Genomic DNA, 26,290 nt, shown 5'->3' on the forward strand with positions numbered 1-26,290 from the left:
TATATATATATGTATGTAAAAACAAATCTTAAAAAAAAGATGAAAACAAGAATGCCAAAGCCCCAAAATGTACTGAAACAGGGCTATGTTCAGACTGTGTGCTAGAATCTTTTTCTATATTACTTCCTGACTTTACCTGTATTACTTCCTGTGTTAGCTACTTGGCCTACATCACTTCCTTTCAGCTTTTCCAACACTATTCTCCTGGGGAGAAGGAGCTTTAGTCTCATTTCATAGAGGTCTTGCTGCTGTTCCATCTTGCTGCTGGTCTTCAGGTGCCAGTGGCACAAACTCTGATCTGGATCTTATCTGTCTGTGTCCCCTCTGATGCGACTGAAGCTAAGGTTGAGGTGACAGGGCTGGTCTTTGGGGAGCCTGACAGTCACTGTTGATGGATCCTGTTCAAATTTAGAGGTAAAATAACTAGGGCTCAGCTTCTATTATGTCTTAGCATCTCTTGATAGTCACAGATAATTTGTAGAAATATCACTTAAATAAGGTTATTTTATTTCATTTATTTTATTTATTTATTTTATTTATTTATTTTTCTGTGCCAAGATCCTCCTATGTATCCTGCACTGGTCTTTAACTCACAATCCTCCTGGCTCAGTTTTCTGAATGCTGGGATTACAGGCATAGACCACCACATATGACTTAAAGAAAATCTTTGAAACAGACATAGTTGCATTATGTTTCCAATGTTTATTAAATAAATAACAAAAGAGACTAACTATCAAAATGTGAAACTTGATAAGAAATTTCTCAGTTTGGTCCATTTTGCATAATGTGGTATCATGTAAAACACAGAGAGCTAGGCAGCTATAACAGATGCACACACACACACACACACACACACACACTGTCATACAGGGCACATGTCTGTCTAATATAGCAAACAACAGCTCAGTGGATTAATCACAGCACTTAGAGCATTCAAAGTTAGGCATTCTTGTGTATTTCTCATTTTTTTCTTCTCTGAAACAGCACTGAGCACTAACTTTCCATTACCATAATAAGAGGAGATACAGTTATAGTTTTACAAATGCAAATTATACAATTACCTCCAACAAAACTTTATTCCCTTGGCCTGTTCAATTAACAGTAATAGTTCTTTCTACCTGTTGTAGTAATAATAGGCTCTACCTGAGTCTCTGGGAAACTCTGAGCTTGCATCTTCCTTCCATTTTGCTATAGGGTGGTAAGGAGGTGACATCTAAAAGCCACAAACATCACCCCTGAGCTGGATACCTCATGAACGCAGCTTAATACTTCATGAAAGCAAGCTTAATAATACGGCTTTGGGCTTTGCCGGTGCTCAAGTAGCTTTTGTCCATGTTCCTTTAACATTAAACCCTTTGGTCCGGCAGTGGGGGAAAAAAAAAGCAAAAAAAAAAAAAAAAAAAAAAACAAAAAAAAAATGAACACCCCACTGAAGCCACTGTCTCTTAAAGTTTACACAAGCAGGTGAGAGTTTCAAGCCTCCTGTGAAAGTTGGCATTTCTTTCATAGTGCAAAAACAAACGTCTAAACAGTCATATTTACCTGAAATTGTGAGTAGCCAAGACAGAGAAACTGAAGATCTAAACGGCTACAACCTCTGCAGTCTAGCACGCCAAGCGAATAAGCAGGCTCCTTCCTCCAGGGCTGCCTGCCAGCGTGCATGCCGCCGCACCAGGCTAGACTAGAATGCCCCGAGACTGGTCAATCTAAGCACCTCCTCCGGGTGTTATTCTGTCGAGCGAATTATCAGCTGAAACCTCTTTTCCCAGGAGACCAAACTGGGAGGGTGGAGAACTTTGGCCAGAGACGCGTTTTCCATCATCTAAGCATCCCAAGTAGGGGTAAGATCATAAAAACACGAACTGCTGCGCAAGAGGCAGGAAGGGAGTCTGTCTTCTTCCTAGTGAAAGTAGATCATCGTACTTACAAAAGACGCCTTGGAAGTCTTCTCTAGAGAAAAGGCTCTGGGAACAGGGAGGAGGCAGAGGAGCAGAGATTAGGTGGCAACGGGATTTCCTTCCTCCTCCAGAATGGGAGCCTCATTGTTCCTTACCGCCCTGACCTCTGAGGGGCTCCAGGAGCCTGGGAGGCCTGGCCTCTGATCCCTGCCGCCCTCTCTCCTGGCCTCTGGGCCTCGGATTTCCAACTTGCAGATAAGGCTGCCCTGCTTGACACCAAGCTCCAAGATTCATTAGGGACTGTCTGAGGAGTGCTTGCAAGATGCAGTTATATAAGCCCGGCGTATTATTATCATCACACACCCCCATAGACCCAGCTCTGCCAGACAAACAAAGGGCAGTTCCAAGAAGAGGAGGAGCAGAGGCACAAGTTCCACTGGGGGTGAATTTCGGGACACTGCTGAACTGACTGGAAAAAAAAAAGAAAAAGGCAACCCAATAGGAGTATGCAAACCTAGGCAAACAAACTGCACTGCAGCTGGCCCGCTGGGAGGGGAGGGGGGCGGGAAGGGAGTCAGGGTTTCCAGGCATGCGGTTCTGGCGCCCGGAGCACCCGGTACAGTAGCTGCCTGCCTGTGGCAGGATGGAATGGATGAGGAAGATGTGGGCTTTGGAGAGCCAGGCGTTCCAGAGGCCAAGGACTTTGTAAACACGGATCGTCCTTAGACTCTGTTCTCTTTATTCCTGGTCTCCTTTTTCATAAAGGTGTTTTGCCGGGGACCTCCAGTGCTCTGTTTGAAATCAGTCAGGGCTTCTGTTCTGCCCTGTTTCCCTCTGTGAGAGCAACCCCTCCTCCCCTGCACCTCCCTGCCCCGAGGCCATGGTCATCTGAGAAAGTTCACTGCTGTATCTTTTATAAATTATTATTATTATCCTTGCCTTCCCTCTGAATACCTCTCCTGGTGTGAAGACTCCTATCCTAGCACTCAAAACCCACATTTTTTGTCTGCACACTAGTTCCTTAATTTCCATGCCGCCCTCCAGAATTACCTACCGGCAGCATCTTAGAATGTGAATTGCTCTCAAAAGGTGGATTTAACAGCCTTGAATTTCGGACTTACACACACATCCGAACTACTCAGTTCAAATCTCTGCTCTCCTGCAAAAGATCAGCTCAAGTTCTCTCTTGTCTTACTATGGACACTGCTTTTTGCTACCATTCTTCACCAGTTTTCCCAAACCCCCCTCTTCCTGTGTTGTTCTTGCTGGTGGCCTGAGTCAGAGCCTTAGAACAGCATTAGCCTAGTGAGTTCACAGAATTCATTTGAGATCAGGTCTCCCTGCATAGCCATGTCTGTCCTGGAACTCACAGAGACCTCCCTTCCTTTGCCCCTGCCTCCCCAGGGCTGGGGTTCAAGGTGTGATCCACCACTGACAGCCACTGAATTATCTTACAGCTGGCTGAATCTCACTTGTGCCTTGAGTTACGTACGCACGAACCACCCCACGATCAGAGAAGTGGAGAGGTTGGTTGTTGAGGATGTGTCACAGACTCGGGGGGGTTTGTGGTACCCTTCGCTTGTTTGAATGATTGAGAATGCTCATAAGTCTAAAGGCGACAGGCTGAGACTTGGCTCAGGGCTAGGCAGAATCCTTGCACTGGAAAAACACAGGCACAGCCTTTACGGAACAATAAAAGGTGTGTGTGTGGGCAGAGCATCTCCCTTTGAGTGGCCTTTCTTCAGGACACAGGTCTTCGGAGAAGCAGGGCTGCTAGCACCTGCGAAGCCTCTGCCACCCACAGAAGATGTCCTGTAAAGGACCATCTGTGGTCCAGAGGGATGATTCTGTTGGTCAAAGTGCTTGCCACTAAACCCAAGCTGGATCTCTGGAACCCAAGTTGTGGAAGGAGAGAAGTGACCCCAGCAAGCTGCCCTCTGACCTCTGCAACAACCACTGCCTCCCACCTGTATAAGTAAATCAGTGTAATTAAAAAGAAATAAAGTACGGGTTATTTCACACAATCCCCTTAACTGGGGTTTTCAGCACGAACACGTTAGAGGATGCACTCCATGGAAACAGTGTGCGCCATCAGAAATGAGCAACGGCGTTACGGTTTATGACCTGGAGTTGAGCACAGCCTTCCCGATGCTTTTATTATTAACGTGTTCTTGCTGACATTTCCTCTATTATGCTCTGACCAGAGCAACATGCTTTACATTCCACGTCTGGTGGCTGCGACCTCCGTCCTGTCACTTAAAGAGACTTGAGCTGTTTTCGCCCAGCACATGCTCTCCAACGCATACAGAATGTTCAGTGAATTAGAAGAAGTTTCCCGCCTCCTCTAATTTGGAACAATGAAAACCAATTCAGGTTCTAAAGAATTTCAGCCTCGTCTTGAGTGTTTGGGTTTTAGGCCCTAGGGTTAGATGTGCTCATGTGTTCTTGTTTTCTGTTTTAGGGAGAGAGACTGGAGACCCAGGACCTCAACATAGCCACAGCCCTAATGAGCATCCTTTAAAAAATGTGCTTCTTGTTATTTGGTTATTTTGTACATATGGGTGTTTTGCCTGCGTGCATGTCTGCGCCATCACCTGTGTGCAGTGTGCTTGGAAGGCAGAAGAGGGCGTTGGATCTGCTGCGACTGGAGTTACTGAGCCACCGTGTGGGGACTGGGGATAGGATCCAGGTTCTGCAAAAGGGTGCTCATAACCACTGAGGTGTCTATCACCCCATCCTCCTAATGAGCATCCTTAACCTATCAACATCCTGAAATATGATCCTTTTCATCTTTCTTTTACCAGTGGGAAAACCAAGTCTGGGTGTGGTAGCCCACTTTTCATCTGTAGAACATAGTCCCTGAGATACTCGACTTTTAAGGAGGGGAGATTCATTACGGATGATGGTTTAACAGACTCCTGCCCGTGCTGGCCTGGGGCTGTCATCTGGGTGTCATTCCAGCTGGTATTACTGACGTAGACTTGTAAGCCTTGGGTTTCGTATGCTGCCTTGATCTCTTGGTGCTTCACTGGGCCCTTCTAAGGCTCAAACCTACAAGTTCCTCTCTTCTTCCCCCAATTTGCAGCTCCCCTAGTAGAAAAGGCTCTCCACCTGGCTTGGCCCCCTGCCAACCTGACCCACCACATCCTACCCCAGTCTTCAACCCAACTCAGCTTCCTGGGTTCCAGCTCACTCCTGGCCCATGACATTTGTCAAAGGAGTCAACCCTCTTCTCCCCTGCAAGCTTTCCCCTGCTAGACACAGACACTCCGTCCTGGCTACAAAGAGCCAGCCTCCCCCAGTTCTGTGGGTCACTGTGCTCCCAGAGTGTCCCCTGCTTGGAGCCTTGAGTCTCCTTCCCCAGGCAGTGAGTACGTGACAAATAACTATGGTGGATCTTATCTGCTCAGCATCCGTTGCTGTGAGCTTTAATGTCTCCAGAGCTCTAGGGTGGGACTCCCTCCTTCACCACCCCAGCGAAGAGAACAAAACAATGACCAGACATTAATACTAATACTAAAAGGAATTTATTACGCAGACCTATTGCCAAACAGACCATCTTTGGACTTTTGCTAAGCATCAGGCTGTTCACAAATAGAAATGAATTTTAGCTCAAATAATGTCAGCCAAACCTAACCTTTATTAATTTCAACAGCCCTGAGCTTTGCCATCTGCTGTTTTTAATTTTTCTTTTGCTCACCTAGAAGTCTGGCGGGGGGGTGGTGGGGGGCGGTCAGTAGCATGTTCTCTTTCTAGAAAGTTTTAACTGCAGTCCTGCCTGGGGGCAAAGGATAAAAAGATGACCCTTTCATGTCTGTCAGTTAAATCCACTAACTACATTCTTTTGGGAAAATACAGCAGAAAGAATTTTTCTCATCTCCATAGATGGCAGATTATAATAAACAGGTTTTTTTCATCTGAGACATCCTATTATTAATACATTTCCGAATTCTCAGCCCTAGAAACAAAGCTTCCGATGTAATTTCTTTCCTGTCCGTGAGATTTACAATGGAAAGGTCATGTTTGCACTAGACTTTGGTTTGAAATTAATCTTCTTCTCTCCTTGTGTTTCTATAGAATCCTGGCACTTCATTATTTAGTCATTTCCAAATATGAAATGCTTGTCATTCTTGAACAACGACCTAATCTTCCCTTTGTGGGTGGAGAAAATGAGTTGGGAAACTTTGCAAGCCATTGCCAGGGCACAGATCACTCTGAGGGCTATGAGGAGCCCCGATGTGCTTCCTTCCATGGCTCAGTCTACAGAATAAAGATGTAAATGCTTCTATTAGCTGCATGTGCGGTATCCTCCAGTCATGGGACGCTCAGGGTGTGGGGTTGGGGTGGCAGGATTGCAGACTTGGGTTAGACAAGGCTGAGTAATGAAGGTTTTTTTTTTAATTTTGTTTTTACATTTTTAACTTAATTAGAGTTTTAGTACACTTATGAAATTGTGGGTTTCTCTTTCGTTTTTTGCTTTTTCTTTGTTTGTTTGTTTGTTTGTTTTTGTTTTAAGTTAGGGTTTCTCTGTGTAGCACTGGCTGCCCTAGAACTTGCTCTATAGACCAGGCTGGCCTCAAACTCAGAGATCTGCCTGCTTCTGTCTCTCAAGTGTTGGGATTCAAGGTGTGTGCAACCATACTGCATTTCTTTGTGACATTTTCATGTCGTTTTACCCTGCTCATATTTACCCCGTTTTTGTCTCTTACCCTGCCCCATACTCTAGGTGCTATCTGTCTTCTCCCCCAGTAGTGTCCTTTCTGCTTTCAAACCACACATGTATAGAGTTAAATTCAGGCCCGTCCAGTAAGGGAGAACATGTGATCACAATGTGTCTTTCTTTTTTTTCCCCTTTTCATTATACATAGTTAGTTCAAGGCCAATTCATTGGGCTACAAGGCCAGTTTCTGTCCCCCAAAACAGTTAATAACAAAGTCCACTTGGATTCTGTTGGGCAAAATAAACAGGTATCTTTAGACCTCTCAACTGACTTCAACTTTGAGGATCTGCCTTCACCCCTCCCCTGGTCTCAAGGATGGTGTGACCTACATATGAACACACACTATTAGAATGAGGATTCCTTCAAGCCACATCCGTTGCTCATCAAACCTTTATTATAAGGGTAGGGACTAACTCCTGTTAAACTTCATAACATTCTATCGACATACATACTGTACGAGCTTTTATGTGATTCTAGAAGCCAGACAAAACCCTGCCTGCCTCCTCACTTCAAAGGATTCCTCACTTGACTAATTCTAAAGAGTAAATTGATTTTCTCATCGTTTGCTGTGTTTGACAATAGGAAGGCTGACGCGGCAACATTGCTAAAACGACAGCTCCCCTCCACCCAAGGGGAAAGAATGTGTGCTAATATCCTTAATGACTGGCATCTTTATGAGAAATGTGAAATCATTTATCCTCAGCAATAACCTGCCTAGGATTAAAAAGTACTTGGGGCTTAGAACGGAAGTGATCTGTCAGGAGAAATTATTTAGACTGACGTGAATTAACTGAGTAAATTGGCTTCCGGTAGCTTCCTAAGGCCATGGAGATGCAAGCTGGGTAAAAGTCGGCATGAGATTCCGAAGACTCTGGGAAAGAACTGACATTCTGTAGGGGGAAAACATAACACATTTACTAGACAGATTCCGTATGCATGTACAAGAAACCAGAATTGATTTCAGGAGGACACGGAGATAGAGGGGACATGACTCGCCCACTCAGAAGAACTGTGAGACCCCACAAAAAGACCTCCTTGTGGGGCTGTGATCCTGGGCAGTCAGTAGAGCTCTTTGGGCACTGGCCTATAGCTGCCCTATACTGGCCTTGGGCATGAGCCTGAGGAGCCAGTGTTGCTCTAGAGGCAGCCGGTGTGCATTAACGTGAAGGCAGGTCTGTGCCCTGCAGGAGAGCCTCCATCCACTATTAGTGGAATTGCACACCACCTAAGAAGTCTTTCCTGGAGTCTCACTCTTCTCTTCCTCCACAGCTTCACAGCAAACTATTTTTAACCTCTTTACCAGAAATCTTAGGAAATGATAGAGGAAGTAATCTAGCTGATTGGGAAATTTAATTGGTCTGAGGAAAAAAAAAAGTGTAAGTCGTTAAAAAAACGTAAACTGCTTCCATGTAACTGATGCCTGAACCTTACTTGTTTAGAAGCTTCTCCTCTGGGAATTTTAGAGTCTGGGCATCTTGTAGGTACAAGCTCAATGTTACCTTTTCTAGGGAACGGAAACACATTCTCTTTCCACGGAGCATTAGCTGAGCGGTGATCCACACAGCTGCTCGGGGTTGTGTGTTTAAACATAAAAACAGAAAGGCATGGGATGGTGGTATAGCTCTATGACAGAGCACTGGCCCAGCATGAGCCAAGGTGCTGTCCACTCCCTGGTCCCCTCAACCCCAACACAATCACCACACACACACACACACACACACACACACACACAACCTCGGTAAAAAGATACAGATGTAAAATAACCTAAATGTTACTGTGACTTTAGACCAAGGGAATAAGCAGTCCTTTGATGGGCTAGGAAATAAGTTTTGTGTGATTGTGTGTGTGTGTGTGATTGTGTGTGTGTGAGTGTGTGTGCAGGGGCACACGTATGTGTATGTGCATGCATGTAGCTGACAGAGATTGACTTCCTCTGACACACCTCAGATGCCTTCCACCTTGACTTTTGAAACAGCATCTCTTACCGACCTGGCCTGCAATTGAGCCTCCCGGATCTGCCTGTCTCTGCCCCTTCAGCACTGGGATTAAAAGCAAGCTTAATTTCATATGGGTTCTGGGGCTTGGAGTCAAGGTCTCAAGTACTTTTCTGACTTAACTATCTCCTGAGCTCCCCATTCAACGTTTTGATGTTAGAATTTTAAGATGTAGCAGGTGGAGAGATGGCTCAGCCATTAAGAGCACTGGCTGTTCTTCCGGAGGAGCTGAGTTCAGTTCCCAGCACCTACATGGCAGCTCACACCTGTCTGTAAGCCCAGTTCCAGGAAATCTGACACCTTCACACAGACATACATGCAGGTAAAACACCAACACCCATGAAATAAAAATAAATACATTTTTAAAAATGAAGATTTTAAAAGAGCTAACCCTTTAAAAAAATGGCTCACGAAGGGGAGGTAGATGGACAGAGGGACAGAGAAGACATTCAGTACAAACTAAGTCAGGTTTGTCACCTGGTCTCTGTGTAAGCAAGCGGAGGCACAAGCTGCTAATGTAGTGTCCTGCTGGCCAAAGGGTAGGTGTTGGGGGGGAGGGAGCAAGAAGAACAGCCTGGGGAGAGGCCAAAGAGGAAGTAGGGGGTGTAAGAGATGGAAGCCCAGGTGCCATCCCAGACCAGAGGCGGCAGACTGAGAGACACTGATGAGGATGTGCTGAGACTGAGAGAAAAGAGGCCTCAGGGTGCAGAACCTGCAGGAGCCAGGTGTCTGGGGCTGAGAGCTTCAGACATTATTATGAAGCTGAGGCTAAGGCCTGAGCCAGGAACAAAGGACACAGGCAGGAGGAGAGGTGATGAAGGGACAGGCATCTGCAAGGGACCCTTGAGGGCTTTACTTTGAGCCACCCAGCAACCCGAGTGGATGCAGGTGTTATCACAATTCTTTCACAGCGCAGGCAAGTATGGTGTGCGCCTAAAGTGTCTGTGCTCGACAGAGATTCCTGAGTTAAGACAAGGGTGGCTTTTCAGAAGAAAGTGAAATGGAGTGAATGTGGGCCTTGGTGCTCACCTAACTGTTATTTGGGGATGGGGGAGGGGGGATGTATCTGAATGATTGACATATGAAATTTCAGAGTGAGAAGAAAATACAAAAGGGACCGTTGGAAGTGTGCTTTCAGAAGGGCTAGGGGTAGCATCCAGAAGGCAGAGGCAGGCAGATGTCGGCGACTTCAAGTTCCTGGCCAGCCTGGGCTGCACAGTGAGACCCTGTGTGTTTGTTTTGTGCTGTTTCGTTTTTTTTTTTTTTTTTTTTTTTTTTTTTTTTTTAAGAAAGAGAAGGAAAAAAAAGAGGAAAGATGGAAAGATGTTTATCACTGTTCATCCTCAACATACATCTGGTTTCTGACTAGTCCCTACCTGACTCACTGCTGGTGGAGAAGTGACCATGTGTCTCTTTGTTTTTGCCAACGTTTTGAATTCTTTATCTAACTGCTTAGGGTGAAAGAAAGGAAAAAATCATGAAATCTACCCAGCAGCACTCCTGGACTTTTTTTTTCTTTTTCACTTTTGCCATACAGACAAGTGACCATAATCTAAACAGTTATCCAGTCAGAGGCCACATCTGTCGAACTATCAAGAGGGCGGTTCAACTTTCCAAGGGTTGACTTAATCGTTTAAAAGTGTAACTCATTCTCTCTCGCTCGCTCTTTCTTTTTCTGGCTTTGAAACTGTTCTTTGCTATAAAGCTGAGGTTTGGTGAATTGAGCCAACTTAATTTTTAGGTCTTGTGTCTAAGTATTTAGACCATAATGTCTTAAAAGCTTTTTAATAGAGAACTCTAAACATTATCCATTCATTAAACGCGCAATTATTGAATATTTAGAGTATGCCGGAGACTGCTGTGGATTCAGATAAGATTTTTTTTAAATCTGCCTTTTAATAAAAATATACATTATGACCAACTATGTTCTTGAAAAGAATTTTGCAGGGTTAGACATGAACAAATATAGGGAAAAGAAATTGATTAAACTCTCAACTAGGCTTAGAAAGAAGATGGGAGGGAGAAGATGGCACTTAGGAGCTCTTGCTCCGCATTGGGAGACCCCGGGCTCAATCCTCAGAACAGCAAGAATAAATTTAAATATATATTACATAACATATTATATATATATATATATATATATATATATATATATATGGTTCACTGAGATGGTCTAGTGAGTAAAGGCACCTACTGCCAAACCTAAAGACCTGAATTTGATCCCTAGAACCCGTACAGTAGAAGGAGAGACTTGATTCCTAACAGCTGTCCTCTGGCTTCCATAAACCAGCAATGGCACATACAGATAAATAATAAGTAAGGGTACTATTAGGGGATGATAGAAAGTATAGTATGTAGTTTCTAGGTATCGTATCCTGCTTTGGCATATATATGTCTGTAACATTGCTGGAGGGTCTAACTCCAGAGCTCAGCTTGTCAGAAGATAGGAAGAAACCAGAGAGGGAGGAAGAGAGGGAGGGAGAGAATATATCCCTTCTCTTAAGTGCGCTAAAAGTCATTTGTACACTACACATTATGGTACTACATTACTAAGTATTAATATTTCAATGTGTTTTACCCCAAAATACCAAATGCTACATAATACATGACTTTGTTTCAATGTTTTACCTAAGAATACAAAATAGTACATAATGTATGAATTCATTTTTTATAAATCTCAGCTTATTACGTAGAAAATGCAGACACCATTCTTGCTTCTTTCCTTGTTTTTAAGTGAATGTTGTCTTTGCATTAGCAAATGCAACACAAGTAAAGAAGGTTCAGATATGATCATTTGGTGAAAGGCACTGGGAATTGTGCCAGAACCTTGCACACATTGGACAAGTTCCTTCCCAGTGACCTATATATAGTCCTGGCCCTTGAGAAAGAACTCAGATGTTAGCAGGATATACTGGATGAATGGGTGCAGCTCAGTGGTAAAATATCTGCTTACCGAATGCACAAGACCCTGGGTTCTATTCCCAATACCAAAGTTATTCACTATAGCTTTAAAAAATCTACTATAGAGCTCTGATTATAGAAGTTAGGAAACAGGTCTTTATCTAGACATTGCCAAGGGCTGGCTATTGGCAAGAAACCTACGTAGTCTTCTTATATTTCTTAATCCATAAAATGCGCGCAGTGACGCTCATTTTTATCTAGCCTTCATCTAAGCCAGCATGCATATCAAATTTAAAAAGGGTCCATGAAGACAATTTGCAATGGGTGGGGTGATGTGTGGGCAAAGGTAACTTTTAAATTATAACCACAATGGTGTGCTATAGTGCCCAGTCTTCTAGAGGCGGAGACAGGATTGCGTGGCTCTGATTTAATGTTTGTCCTAGACAACATAATGAAATTCCCATCTCAAAAACAACGCAAAATTAAATCATGAATTGTCCTCGACCAGTGGTACTGAGTATTGGTGACCAATAGGTGGATGGTGTGACCTGTGCAAAAACTTTTCAGTGCAAGTTAACGTTTCAGTTTATACAGATTACAGAAAATGTAGTGAAATAGATCAACTTGTCAGATTGACTGTGCGTACAATCACTTAACTTTCTTGTGTTTGTATTTCTTTACGAAAAGCTGCATGGCTAAAAAGAGTTGCAAGTTTAACAGAAAATTATAAGACAAGAAGAAATCAGTTACTCAGATTAATCTGTGGTTGATAAACTCCCCTAAATGATTCGTTTTTAAAGGTCATTCTTATGCACATGTATACCTCAATTTAAGGTGGGGGGGTCACGGCCTCTTGAGGATGCTTAAAACTAAAAATATCAACGATTGAAGAGACACTTGATCCACGTAACCTATCAGATGCTCAGAACTCTTACACCAGTCTACAGTCAGGTAAGTCACCCAAGCAAAGTCAACTTTTTAATAAATATCTGACTATCTTAGGGAATTCATTGAATACTGTACTGAAAATCAAAAAGAGGGTAGAGGTATGCGTACTTTGTCGTGTCAGGGGTGCGTGTGCGTAGACTGAAGGGAATACATAAGAAGAAAGAGAGAAACTATGCTCCCTCTCTTAAAAAGATTGAGAATAATCTTCACAGACTAGGGTCATGTGAGCTAGATATTAATGTGTTGGCGTGCATTATCTACGAAAGTTTTCTATCCTTAAAATGGACACAGGTATTTACTACCTGACATTTTCCATGAGGTTGTGAAAACCAAATAAAATGTTTAAAAGTGCTTTACAAAGTCGTAGGTGTCAGTTGTTATATGGAATTTAAAAACGTATACTTGGGGTCAGAGAGATGACTCCGTGGATTAAACCTCTCGCCGTCAAGCCTGACAAATTGAGTTCGGCTCTCAGAACCTACAGAGCAGCAGGAAAGAACCAACTTCCAAAAGCGGTTTTCGGATCTACGTGTCCGCTGTGACACATCTGTCTCCTCTCACATAAATACACACGCGTATCCTTTTAAAAATAAAAACGTATGTTTCACAAACTATAGAGAAAAAGCAAATAATGTTCAGAGGGCTCACAACTTGATTACCAGTACAGACAAGAAGCCCAGGCTCCGTACAACAAACGGAGGCCAAGTTTGTTTCTGTGTTGGAAGAACAAGAGAAATATTCTTTCCCTTATAGGTCACCATTTTGAATTGTCCTTCCATGAGGCCTGGTGCCTCTCTGCGTTCACTCTTTCACGTTAGCAGCTTCTCGTTTCATGTGTGTTTTGAGGCCGTGGTAACTGAACATATTTGAGAAAAGACAGAAAGTACAGAACTGGGTCGGCAGAGCAGCAGCATGCTGTGGTTTCTTCTGTGGCCCACTGGCAGAAACAGTAGCCGCTCACTCCCTTTGCTTTTGCTATGGACAACTGAGCTGGGAGCAAGACCAGGAAGCACCTGCCGAGCGATGAGAAGCAGGGCTTGCTTGCAGATGGTGTGAGCCCAGTTCTGGTGCATACAGAAGGTGGGACCACACAGAGTCATTTTCTAGCACTCATTGTAGTGCGCCTCCCCCACGCAAAAATGGGTTATCATTCTTCAATGCTGCCTTCAGATCCCCGACAAAATAAAACACTGAAAGCTGTAATCGAGGTAAGCCCAACATTTGCATAATTCTAGCCAGATGTACCGTCACATTTTCCAGTGAATTAAAACATGAGCAATAACCCAAGTATACCAACAAAATCACTTTTTCCTATATTTCCTTCACTGCTCTAAAAATCATAATGGTTTCCTTTAGATACTTGCAACAACAAATGGGAAATAAGGAACACTTAAAAAAAAGACTTTTTTCAAAAAGTAAAATAACAAAAAACAAAACAAAAACTCACACTTGTTCCTTGTCAAGAAATCTTTTTATTTATTTCATATTATTAAGTTGCTTTCTTATCATGCAAAATGAAAAATTAAGGTAAGAAGTATGATATACATTTGTAAACCAATAGTGATTAATTTTGTTTTCTTTGCAAAAAAAATCAGTTTTAAACATACCCTACGTGGATGCATAATTGTATCTAGGCTCCTGTAGTTTATTGCAGAACAGATAATTCAGCTCTTCCACTTCTCTTGGAAGATCTCCATTACCTGAGGAAATCTTCCAAATGTTCTTTTTTCTAGTGACATTTTATTACTGAGTGACAGTTCAGCGTGCTCACATAAAGTAAATTTGTTCGCTAATGACAAAGCACGCTATATTCTGAAATTTTTTTAAGTGCGAAAGCAATGAAGTAGGAGTCAGAAGTCACGAGTTCTGTGGGTGGGAAGTCACTTTCTTACTGGAGGCCCATGTAAGGCCCACTCCCACCAAAAGCCCTGAGTCTCCACACTTGGAGCTCCTCCTCAGAAGCAGGGCAATGCTGTGCTTTCTGGACTCTGCCTTCCTGCTGAACAGCTGTGGCTCCCGTTCCTTGCTTCCCCCAATACAGTCAAGTGTCCGTGGCTTAGCTCAAGGAGGACATGTAGGAAGAGCGATGAGCAGCATTTCACGGATATTTTCAAAAATGTCCTTATACTGAGCATGGTGGCATACTCTTGTCATATGAGCACTTGAGGAGGGGCCAGGAGGCAGAAGGATTCTAGCAAGTTTCAGGCTAGCCTGGGCTACATATCCACCTGTCTCCAAAAGAACCACCTCACAAGACCCCCAAACCAACACACACACACACACACACACACACACACACACACACACACCAAATGAACAAAAAAAGCAAAGTTCTTTAGCATAACGGCACACACATGGTCCACAGCAACAGTGCTGACTATTTCCTTTGGAATAGATTTTTCACCAGAAATACACCCGAAAAAAAGATTTTTTTTCTATGATTTTTTTTTTTTGTAGTGTCTAGTTTTTACTTGGGAACGTAGCAAGTGCGTCCCCAGTGGAGAAAGAAATGAATCTCACGCCCTCATGTCTTAACATTAAGTTGGTGGTAATCAGGATATTTTGACTTCTAGATGTTTTATTTCTTTTGTTCTATGTGTGAATAAGCGTGTGCACTACAGTGCTCATGCAAGCCAGAAGAGGGCGTCTGATCTCCCTGGAACTGAAGTTGCAACTGGTTATGAGTTCTGCTGGGACCTCAGCAAGAGTAGCACTGTCCTTAATTAACCCCTGAGGCACCTCTCCATCCAGCTTTAATTTGGACTTTTAAATAAGACCTGGGTTGTGGCATTCTCTCTGGTAAACTCTCTCTGAGAGCTATGGCATGCAAGGCCTTCAGTTTGATCCCATAACAAGAAGAAAGGAAGGGCACACACCTTTAATCCTTTAATCCAGCATCCGGGAGGCTGAGGCAGGTAGATCTCTGAGTTCAAGGCCAGCCTGGTCTACATAGTGAATTCCAGGACAGCGAGGGTTACACAAAGAAACCCTGTCTTGGAAAAGAAAACAAAGTAAAACGAGGAAGAGGAAGAGGAAGAGGAAGAAGAAGAAGAAGAAGAAGAAGAAGAAGAAGAAGAAGAAGAAGAAGAAGAAGAAGAAGAAAGGAAGGATTCTGTGATTTCTGGCAGTTTTCTCCACAAGTCTTTTTTCTCTTTAGATGTAAAAGTTCCTTCGATGTTCTCCACGATATACATACTTCCAACATTGTATATTTCTGTAACTTCCTAGAACCTCCAATTTAAAATTATTTGAGAAACATCAGCATACAAGATTCACTATCTTTGACAGAATGTGTCAGTCATATCTTGTGTGCCTTGCTAATTGTCTTACAAAGATTCCCATTCCTAGACAGTAAGTTTTATAATCAAACTGCATTGTAAATGAGAGACAGGGTCAAACAGACACACGTACAGAGAGAGAGAGAAAGAGAGATTCTCTGTAGAGTTTATATGTATTTCTACTCACAAATAGCAACAGACAGTAGTTGGGCCTCCCGCTTGCACCTTCCCTAACAATCTAGTCCGGATCTAATTTTATAGGTCCTCAAAACCATAATTGTCACACTCTCCTCAGTTCAGCTCTCAAGAGAAAATAATTGATAACACAGAGCTTCGAGTGGCTGGCATGTGAATGACACCCAGCCACACAATTTCACATCTAATCAAGAAAGATGGGGATCAGAGCTGGCCTATTGTCTCTCTGAATCTGCTTCTGGCTGGAATCCAGCTGGCTCTACCGCTGCCCCGGAGACTGATGTGGGCAGAAGATGGAAAAATATTTGAGCCAGACAATCAGCATCTGTGATGGTGTCTTCCACATTGTCAGAAGATGCCTGGAGTAGCACTGGCTTTGCCGCTGATTAGTGTCCCAAAATTCTCAATGACCAAAAGTATACTTTCTAGCCCAGTTATCTTTGGCTGCTCTGTGACTGTAATGAGGGTCTGTAGCATGGAAGGCCATGTGATACTCCAGCCATGCTTGACCACACAGGCTTAAACCTCAACTTCTGTTTTAGTGAGTCTAATAACCCAAGGATGGGAAAGCAAAAACCTATGAGGAATAGCAATACATGCAAATTTGTACATAACCGAAGGGCTAAAGTGATGAAAAAAAAATGTAAGTGGAAAGAGAGCATGAAGAAAAGGAAATTACTGATGGCTGGAAAAGTTTGGGACAGAGTGTTTCGTTGATGTAACGGGGGTTGCAATCTCTCAGTCAAACCAAGATGGGTGAGCTTGGGCGTGCAGAACCATTTTGAGGGAGCCAGGCCTGGCCCAGAATGCAGTGTGAGGAAGTGGTTTCTAATGGAAGTAAGGTGTGAGTTATAGTCAAGAGTCATAGTAAACGTTCATGGAAGGAGGGAATGAGAGGGTGACATGGAAAGTGTGTGGATGCCCATGTGTGGCAGCTGTAAAAACTGCTAGCAAGCTGCTTTAGGGTAGATGAAGGACATGAAAAGCTAGTTCTGAGGGAAGATCCGGTCCACAGCGGCATATAAGATCAGCGACGATCAGAGAGATGGTAGAACTTAATTTAGAAACGTAAGGGGCTGTAGGCTATTACAGTCCTTCTATCTACTCTATCTACGCCTTGGTTGCAAAAATATCTTTGTTTTATTTGAGATGGTCTCACCATATAGTCCTATGTGATCTCTACGTGGACCAAGCATACCTTCAACTTCAAAACTAATCTTCCAGTGTCTGCCTCCCAAGTGTGAGATTTCAGCCTTAGGCCACCATGCCCGCTCCACAGTATTTCTCCAGGCTTAAGGGAAGAGTAGAGCTGGCCAATACAAATCCATGTGAAGGCTAGGTTATAATCTTGACAGTCATTCCTCAGGTGGCATGCCACCTTGTTTTTTGAGACAGGGTCTCTCATTGGTCCCGAGCTTAACAAGTAGGCTAGGCTAGTTGGTCCAGCCAATGGGCCCCAAGGATATAGCTATTTCTACCTTCCAGGTTTACAAAAACATACTGACACCACACCAGACTTTTTTTTTTTTAATGTGGTTTCTGGGGACTGAACTTTATACTTGGCAAAGCCAACCCTTACATTACAACTGGGCTATTATTTCCTCAGCCCAGCATGAAAATTTTCATGTTTATTTTTCTTTGTTTTCTGTCCTTATTTTTGTGTCAAGAAAGTGAGTCCATGACAGAAATGTGTTTTGACTGAATGGGTATTATTTTCCCCTCCTACTTCATTACTTAGTTTTCTTTCATGAAAGAACTCTGAACTTCTCCAATTCAAGAAGCCTTTGTGACTTCAATAGACAGGTCTAGACTCTTAAAGTGCAGAAGCACAATTCAGAATTGGAATTCGAAATTAAGCCATTCAGAAAATTGGATGAGGCTGTGCACACCTGTTATCCTGGCCCTCCTGGGAAGGAGCCAGGAGGATCTAAAGTTTAAGATGGGCTTGGCTGTACAGTAAGGTTGAGGTCACCCTCAGTTACATAAGATCCAGTTTCAATATGAATTCCTGAACAGGCAGATCCTGCTCCGTGACCTCGTCTCGTAGCCTTCCTTCTTAGCCATCTTATAGCCATCTTCCCATTGTGCTGCTAGAGGAAGCGTGAGGCTGTGCATCCTGGGCTATGTACCTGTTGCGTATGATTGCTATTGATCTGACCTCAGCACTTGTGTATTAGGTCTTCCTCCCTTGTGCTCGATGCCTCAGTTCAGTCGCCAGGCATTAATGGCTTTCAAATACAAACTGGCTCATGTCAATTATGCCAGCAACTCCGAGTGAGGAATAGATTACAGGTTCTGAGACCCTAGCTGACGGTTCTCCCAAGGGATCCGAAGTAGTTGGTTCAGAGAAAGCACTCAGTTGCACAACATAACCCAGGCCAAAGGCTTCATTAAAAACTTGACTGCAGCCCAAGTTCCCTTTTGAGGAACCAAAACGCTGTCAGGTCTCCATGGTTATTGCTATTTCCACACATTTTCATTAATAGGAAAAAGCATCGTAAGGGCTGGAGAGATGGCTCAGCAGTTAAGAGCACACACTCCTCCTGCGAATGACCTGAGTCCAGTTCAAAGCACCACTAATGGCTCACAATCACCTGTAACTCCAGCTCCAGACAATCAGGTGCCCTCTTCTGGCCTCCACAGGCACCAGCAAACACGTGTGTGCCTGGGTGAGCTCATCTACAGATGCGCAGAGACATCATTAAAAATAAGATAAAATTTTAAAAGAAATATATTTCCACTACAAACCAGGCTGGTTCAAGCTCTAGGCTCCTTTGGTCACAGTGCATCCGGGATCCATTGCAGGACAATCTGTGGTCCTCTTTACAGGAAACAATGGTAAGCCTAGAATCTATCTACTGCATTCGGTTGGTGCTTGCCTAGGAGGTGGGTTTTCAAGAGGCACTTACAGGGTTGAAACAAAATGAATAAGAGGAATAAGCAAGAGTTCTGAGGAGAAAGAGATGGGAGACTAAAGAATCCAGGGCCAGTCTTGGCTGCGCAGTAACTTCCAACCCAGCCTGGTACCTTCTCGGAAATCTTAAAATTAGGAACTATGCCATATGTTAATTACCTTGATTTGATCATTGCATACAGTACACACGTGTCAAATGTCACACTTGACTCCTCAAGTTTGTACAATTAACGTTTTTTTAATAAAGAATCACTTGTTTTGTAAGGAAGCAATGAGTCTGTGGGGCTGTATATCATTTGTAAACCCTGTCATTTATACCTTCAGTAAGAGGCTATCAATCTAGCACTTCCATGGTAAAGCCTTCTGAAGGTTTATGAGCAGAAGCGACTTAAATATTTCATCTCTTTTTGCCTCTGGACTCTCTTTAAATTTTACATTCCTTTCCACCAACATTATCTTAGTTGAAAGAAGAGAAGTAGTTTCGGAGAAGTAGTTTGTTGTTCTGACTTGAAATTTTATTATTTCTCCAAACTTAGAAATACCAAAATTTTACTTGGCCAATTGATAATTTCCTCTCCCTGCTCCCCCTCATCCCCTCCCTTATCCTTCCCTCCTTGCCCCTTGTCTTTTTAATTTGAGAAAAGATTCTTTTTAGTGTAAGAAGAAATGTCTTAGTTCTGTAAACATAGGTTGGATTCCTGTCCTATGTCTATCAGTGATCAGAATTAGATTTTTGTCTGTTTAAACTCTATTAGTGAGCATTTACATATTTTAAATATTTATTATTGTGCACATGAGTGATTTTTAGTGCACCATGTGTATGCAGTGCCCAAAGAAGCCAGATGAGGGCTCTCGATCCCCTGGAACCTGGAGTTGCAGACAGTTGTAAACTGCCATGTAAGTTCTGGGAACCAAACCTAGGTCCTTTGCAAGAGAAGCAAGCATGTAAGTTGTGTGTGTGTGTGTGTGTGTGTGTGTGTGTTTGTGCCCAACTGCTGAGTCATCTCTTAGCCTCTGTTCCCATAGTTTTACCCATATTTGCATTATAAAGTTATCGCAAATGTGGTTTGAATGAAACACACCTCTACTACACAATAACCTTGGTCACTTTGGAGATTGGTGGCGCTGCACAATGACCTTCCAATACTTCTGTTTCCTGAAGTGACCATCTCTGTGTCATCTTTGTCTTGGATGACTAGGTTTGGTGATTGTTTTATAGATCTTTAATTTACTTTTATTTTGAGATGGAGTTTGCTGAGATGCCCAAGCCAATCAAGAACTTGGTATCTTCTTGCATCTGGTTCCTGTGTGTGTGTGTATGTGTGTGTGTGTGTGTGTGCTGGGATTATAAGAACAGATGGCCACACTAGACTCTACTATTAATTCCTTAATAATGTGTCTGCATCCATTCTCCTTCACTGTCATTGCATCAGTAAGAATAGACATCCAGACATGGACCTTGAACCTTTTCAGCCAACCTCAGGTTCAAACTCTTCCAACCCGGGGCTCTGTTGGCATCCCTTTTATTTAATTACGACCAATAACTGATACTTTATCACAAAATTCTTTGCACTGCTATGGAGTGTGTGCGTGTATGCTTCCTTGCACAGCAAACCTAGATATCCCTTCTGGGAAAGCAGGGTCCCTATGTCATTGTGAGCTCCACACACAGTATACAAATATGCACACAGGAGGTTCTCAGCCAAAGTGGTGCTTTCTTACTCGTATTCCTTTGGGGCTCTGGTTCTATTTAGGAAACCAGCATGGCTCTTTCTTAGAACATGGATGCCTCAGCTAGTAAGTGGATCCTGTTCTGTTTCACGCTGAGTGAAATGCAGAGGTACAGAGAAAAGAACCGGTAATTTGTGGGAAGCCTGAGACAGGCCAAATAAAAATCTATGCTATATCCTAAGACTTTACTCTCTGTTCTGTTCAAACAGCCTTCTTTGCTTTTTACCAGCATGAAGTTCTCAGGAGGTAAATGCAGAACAGGATTTGTGGGGGCCTCTCCTCCTGGGATGTGCTTCCTGTAAGAAGAAAGCTGAAAGCTGAACTTGCTTAAATTCCTACATGCTGCCAAGCACATCTGTCCTCCAGGACATTCATTCTACTCACTGGAGGATTGCCTGTTGTCAGGTGGAGGCTAAGGAGAGGGCTTAACACGGGCAGGAAGTCAATCGAGGGAGCATGTCATGTTGTAGAAAGGTGAACGGGTGCTAGGCCACATTTGTGGTGTGACTTTGGAAGATACTGTCCACACTTGTGGTGTGCCATCAGTAAGTACACACCCTGGGTATAATTAATCTTTTCTCTACCTCATGCCGTTCTGCTGTAGCATACACCTTAGGGCAGTCCTAGGCTGTCCTAATACAACAAGCCATGTTGCTTGGGCTCCCATTCCAATTCCACTTCACTTCTGAAGGTCTGCTATTATCGCCCAGAAAAATGAGTAGACACACACACACACACACACACACACACACACACACACACACACTGGATGGTACTGGGGGCAGTTTCCCTCAGAGAAATAAAGGATATTCCCAAGTTCTTGAAACATTCTGTTTCTGGCCCTTTTCTGTAGTTTCAGAAGTGGAAACACTATATGGAGAACACTATACAAAAACAAACAAACAAAACAAAACAAAGAAACAAAACAAAACGAAAATCCCACCAGTTCAGTCAATTGCAACCACAGGACAAGTATCTCACAATTAGAATTTGTAAATCAGGTGAAGATTGTATCTATTGCAACCTATGAATGGATTAAAGCGTAAAACAGGAGAAATAAAACACAAAACTACCTGTAAGGAGAGAAGATTATCAGGGCTAATTTCTCTCCCTTATTTATTTGTGATTCATTCTCCTCAGTGTTGAGATTATAGAGATGAGCCGCTATGGCCAACTCCTTAGGAACAGGAAAATCCAAATATATACTTTAAAAAAAAAAGAGAGATTTAAAAAAAATTATGTGGACAAGAGGGTCTGTTAGTGTGTACATGCAGTTCCCACAGAGGCCAGAAAAGGGTGTTAACTCCCCTGGAAATAGAGTCACAGAGGGCTGGAAACTCCATCTGGATGCTAGACCCAGGCCCTCTGTAAGAGCAGGAAGGGCTCTCGCTCACGGGGGTCATCTCTATAGGCCTCCAATTATACCTCCTAACACACAATTCCCTTTGAAAAATTCCTTAAAGCTCCCGAGTTCATTGTAACCTTAGACAACTCATTCGTGTGGCACAAGCTAGCCTTTTGAGCTTGGAGCGATCCCGGTGTTTCAGCCCCCCACGTGCTGCTATGCCCAGGGAGACTCTTCCTTTTACATTCATTAATTACTGTTGCGTGTGCGTGCACACTTGCATGTGCGTGTGTTCTAGCACCTGCATGAGTTGTATGCGTGTTCCTGATTGTGGGTGTTGTGCTAACACAGAACAGTTTTTGGGAACTGGTTCTCTAATTGAACTCAGGTTGCCAGGCTGGTGTGGCACATGCTTTTAGCTGCTGAGCGGCCTCAGGAGAGCCTCCAGGTCCCTCCCGATTCTAACTCTGAACCTTGTGCTGGAATTTGCACAGCACGACTTTCCAGATCAGTTTTGGGAGACTCTGCCTTTGACGATGAACATGTCCCACCCAAGATCCCAATGTCTGAACCAACCTCAGCCACCGCAGTTAAACAGAGGTACGTGTGCCTCTTGGTCCCTCAGATTTACAATTTAGAAACATAGATTCACACTGCACCTCCACGGGTACCTGTGTGGTTAAAAAAAAGAATGAAAGGAAAAAGAAAAGAGAGCAGAGCACAAGAGAAAAAACAATATTAAGGTGGGTGTGACAGCCACATACGTACATAATCCCAAAGTTTGGGAGGCTGAGACACGACAATCGTGAGTTTGAAGCCAACCTGGGCTACACAGGAAGATCTTCTCAAGACCAAACCAACAGACAAGGTTTTAACTTTGAAAATAGGGTGCTGCCTTTTATCAATTAAGAAAACTAATAAAATGTATTAGTACATTATTAAGTGAGAATGCGGGAACCACATCTTTTAAAAGCAAAGTAGAACAGCTTGGCTGCTTCAGGGGAAGGTGGAGTCAAACAATTAAGGGGCAGATCTTTTTCAAAATGACTGCAGGGAAAGGTGACCCTCAGGAGCACAGCATCTTGTCTTTTGCATGGGTGGGGGAGGGATGGAGGGTGGAAGTAGGGATGGGGATGAGGAGTGATGTTTCTAGTTTTTTCCCCCCGCTTCCTGGCTCGCTGCCGTAGCCAGGAGATCAGAGTGGAAAGAAGGGCCTTTGATCTTTCCAGGCCCCTAAAAATGAGTTAAATGAGCAGTGTCCGTAAATACATTTTGCTAAATGAAATACAAAGCTTATATGAGAGAATTTCTTGTTCAGCTGCACTTCCGGGAAAAAGGTACCAGTGGCGATTCCATTCCCTGGTAGGTAGAGTTGGGGGAAAAGCACAGAATTCAGGTTGATTGCATTTAACTTTGTGTTAAATTGGCTTCGGATGGTGTGAGCTGCCCTGTTTTAGAAACTGAACTCAGATCCTCTGAAAGCAGCCAGTGCCTTTAACTGCTGAGCCGTCGCTTAGGCCCCATTGTAGTCTTTCTAGACTGTGTGCCGGAAGTAAGAGAAAGGATCTTGGGGAATGGTCCACTGTGGTCAGCCTTGCTCTTTAGTGTTGCTCCTCGAGCAGCGTGCACTGGCTCTCACTGTGGACCTCACGGATCCATCCACACAGTGGCTTCCAATCACCATTGCCAAAACTAACGTCTTTCTTCCTTCCATCCCTACTTCTTTATTTCCTCCTGCCTTTGGAAATGCTAAATGGGTAGATTGCAGGACTAGAGGGAAGGGATGATTAGCATAACAGAGATGAGCTCATTCCTACCTTGTATATCTAAATCCACGAAATGTACCCGTCAACTTCCCAAGGTTACTAATCATCCAGTATTAGATATGCTCTCTCTCATACATACATATGAAGATATATATATACACATATATGAAATATTTTATTCACAGCTTTCCAAGGTAAGTGCTCCTGTATCCATCTTACAGGTACTCAGCTAACAAATGTTTGTTCCTCTGTTCAAGGCCACATAGGTAAGTAATATCATCTCTGAGTTAGAACATGGGCTTGGACTGGCTAACCAGACCCAAAGCCGCAGCTTGTATTTTCAGTGGTGGAGGGAAAACTCACAGGTGTAACTGCTATCAGTCATCAAGGGATGTTGAAAAGCGACAGGAATTTCTCATCTAACATTCCTGAAACAATAATTTCTCATTTTGACTCAAAGTGGTGTTTTTTCTAAGGGTTGGGTTCATAAAATGAAACCAACTGAATTTCTTCCTTGTTTCTCTTTCGTTATGGGTAGGTGTGGGAGAAGCAGTAGGAGTTGGCTAACGGCTCTGAAGAGGATTAGTAGAAAGCAAGGTCAGTGTTTGAGCGTCTCTCTGACTTGGTGAACACACATTCGCTTATGTCCTCTGTATAACGGGCTAGTCCCTGTCACCTTCCCTGAGGAGGCAACAGGTAAAATAAGCAAAACATAAGGCAGGATATAAACTAGCAATTATTCTAGGCTCAGTCAATAACTAGCTAGCTAAGGATTGGTGTCTAGAGAAGGCTACCATCAGTGTGAGAGGTTGGGGCCCTTTGGGAAAATTTAGAGATCAAGGTAAAACCCTGAAAGATGAGTAAGTAGAAGAGGCCGAGTGAAATGACCCTTTTCATACACAAGCCTCTGAATGTAGCATCAGAGACCATGTGGGCTTGAGGTGTAGCTCCTGGAGAACACCACTATAGCACACTGAGGCCCGGGGGTTCCATTCCTAGGCCCCTGAAAGAACAGCATACATGATGTGGCCTCACTTCCCACTCAACAAGCCTGAACATGATCAGGATGAAGAGCCTCAGAAGGTGTGGACACTGACCAGGCCACTCTAGTTGGAGGCAAGGCACAGCTTTTGCTCTTGTGGGATGTGGTGGGAGCATGGCTGGAAAGCCGAGGCTAAATACCAGTGGGCCGGCCTGGGAAGGTGTAGTTCAGTGGAAGATCGTGCGGCTTTATGTGCATAAGGCCTTGAGCTCAGTCTCCAGCAACAAGAGGGAAATGGAGACAAAGAGGACCAGTCAGGAGTCTGTTGCAACAGCCCGCATGGAAGAGAATCATTGAGCTGAGGCAGTAGCTGCAGGCCAGATGTGGAAGATATATTAAAGGAAGGACTCATAGGATTTGGTGACAGATTGGCTGTAGAGAAGAGAAAAATATTGGGGTGGAGGGAAGAGGCTGAGGGGGGAGTTCACAGGCTTTTCCTTTCTCCCCAGCATAGTGAGATTGAATTGAAAATATTTTAAAGAACAAGCATATTTTCAGGCATTTTTTCCTCTGCAAAATACCTTCTTTCATCTTTTTTTTCCATGGGTCTAGCATAAAGGTGAGTTTATCATATGGCCTCATACTTAGTTTTACACAGGAGCCTCTTTGTCCCAATGTCAATAATGATAAAAATATGAATATTTAGAGCAGCTTATAAAGCTAAAATCCCCTTAAATTCACTTTGTGCTATGCACAACTTTGCATGCAAAAAAAAAAAAAAAATCCATGTGTCCTGACTGGACCCATTAGGGGGTCTGAATTGCATGGCAAAGACTGGGTAGCTCTAATAATACACACAGCTCAGAACTAGAAATTCTGCTTTGTAGTCTGAAAGAGCAGGGAAGTTTCAAACCCCAAACATCATTCTCTGCACAGGAAGTTAGGAAAAGAAAAGTGTCACACTTGCCACTCGGCTGAACCATGACAATGGAAATGGCTACAACAATCTGTCTGATGGCCCATTAAGTCCCCTAGAAGGAAAAAAGAATACAGACACTCCTTTTAGTATCTTGATGAAGGTCCCCATTCAATCTATCAAGCACCTGATTAATGGATTTCAGTAATCCCCTCCGTCATAAAAATAAATTTTTCAACTTTCATGAATCCAGCCATACCTCAGAAATGTCACTTTAATTCAAATCTAGATAGAAGGACACAGCTACGGGATGCAGCAGAGCCTCACTCCACTCAGTTCATTTCCCTGAGAGGGACCCCTGTGTATTCAGACACTTCTGCAGCTGTTAGAATACTGATGGGAACTTCGTGTGTTAGGAGCACAGTGCTGTCAGGAAGAAACCAAATGTCAAACTGAGGTATGCAAAAGTCACCCCAAATGAATCTCTCGATGTTTGCCATCTGGAACTGGCAGATTCAGAGTTTGACAAGAAGCTGAGATTGCCCTGTGGGCCATGTCTCTTAAGCAGGCATTTTCAGCGCTTTCAGCTATTCGACATGGCTTTGCTAGGGAGACAAAAACACAAGTTTGTGTCTGCGAGGTGTCAATTGACTATGTCCCAACACTCAGCGTCTTGTTTGCCTCCTGCTGCATGGGACAGGT

General features: G+C 43.4%; 1 protein-coding gene across 7 annotated transcripts in view; it reads right to left on the reverse strand.

The window, feature by feature from the left end:
- Positions 1-26,290, reverse strand: part of Sulf1 (sulfatase 1) — a 226,594-nt gene that overhangs the window by 130,887 nt on the left and 69,417 nt on the right. For 2 of the 7 annotated variants that reach the window (XM_060385850.1, XM_060385848.1), the window contains exon 1: positions 1,543-1,914. The exons of 4 other annotated variants lie outside the window; for them this stretch is intronic. The gene's annotated coding sequence lies outside the window, so the exon portion shown is untranslated. One more of the 7 variants, XM_060385851.1, reaches the window with a different exon arrangement.

The sequence above is a fragment of the Meriones unguiculatus genome, chromosome 6 (genome assembly GCF_030254825.1).
Source record: "Meriones unguiculatus strain TT.TT164.6M chromosome 6, Bangor_MerUng_6.1, whole genome shotgun sequence".
NCBI lineage: Eukaryota > Metazoa > Chordata > Mammalia > Rodentia > Muridae > Meriones > Meriones unguiculatus.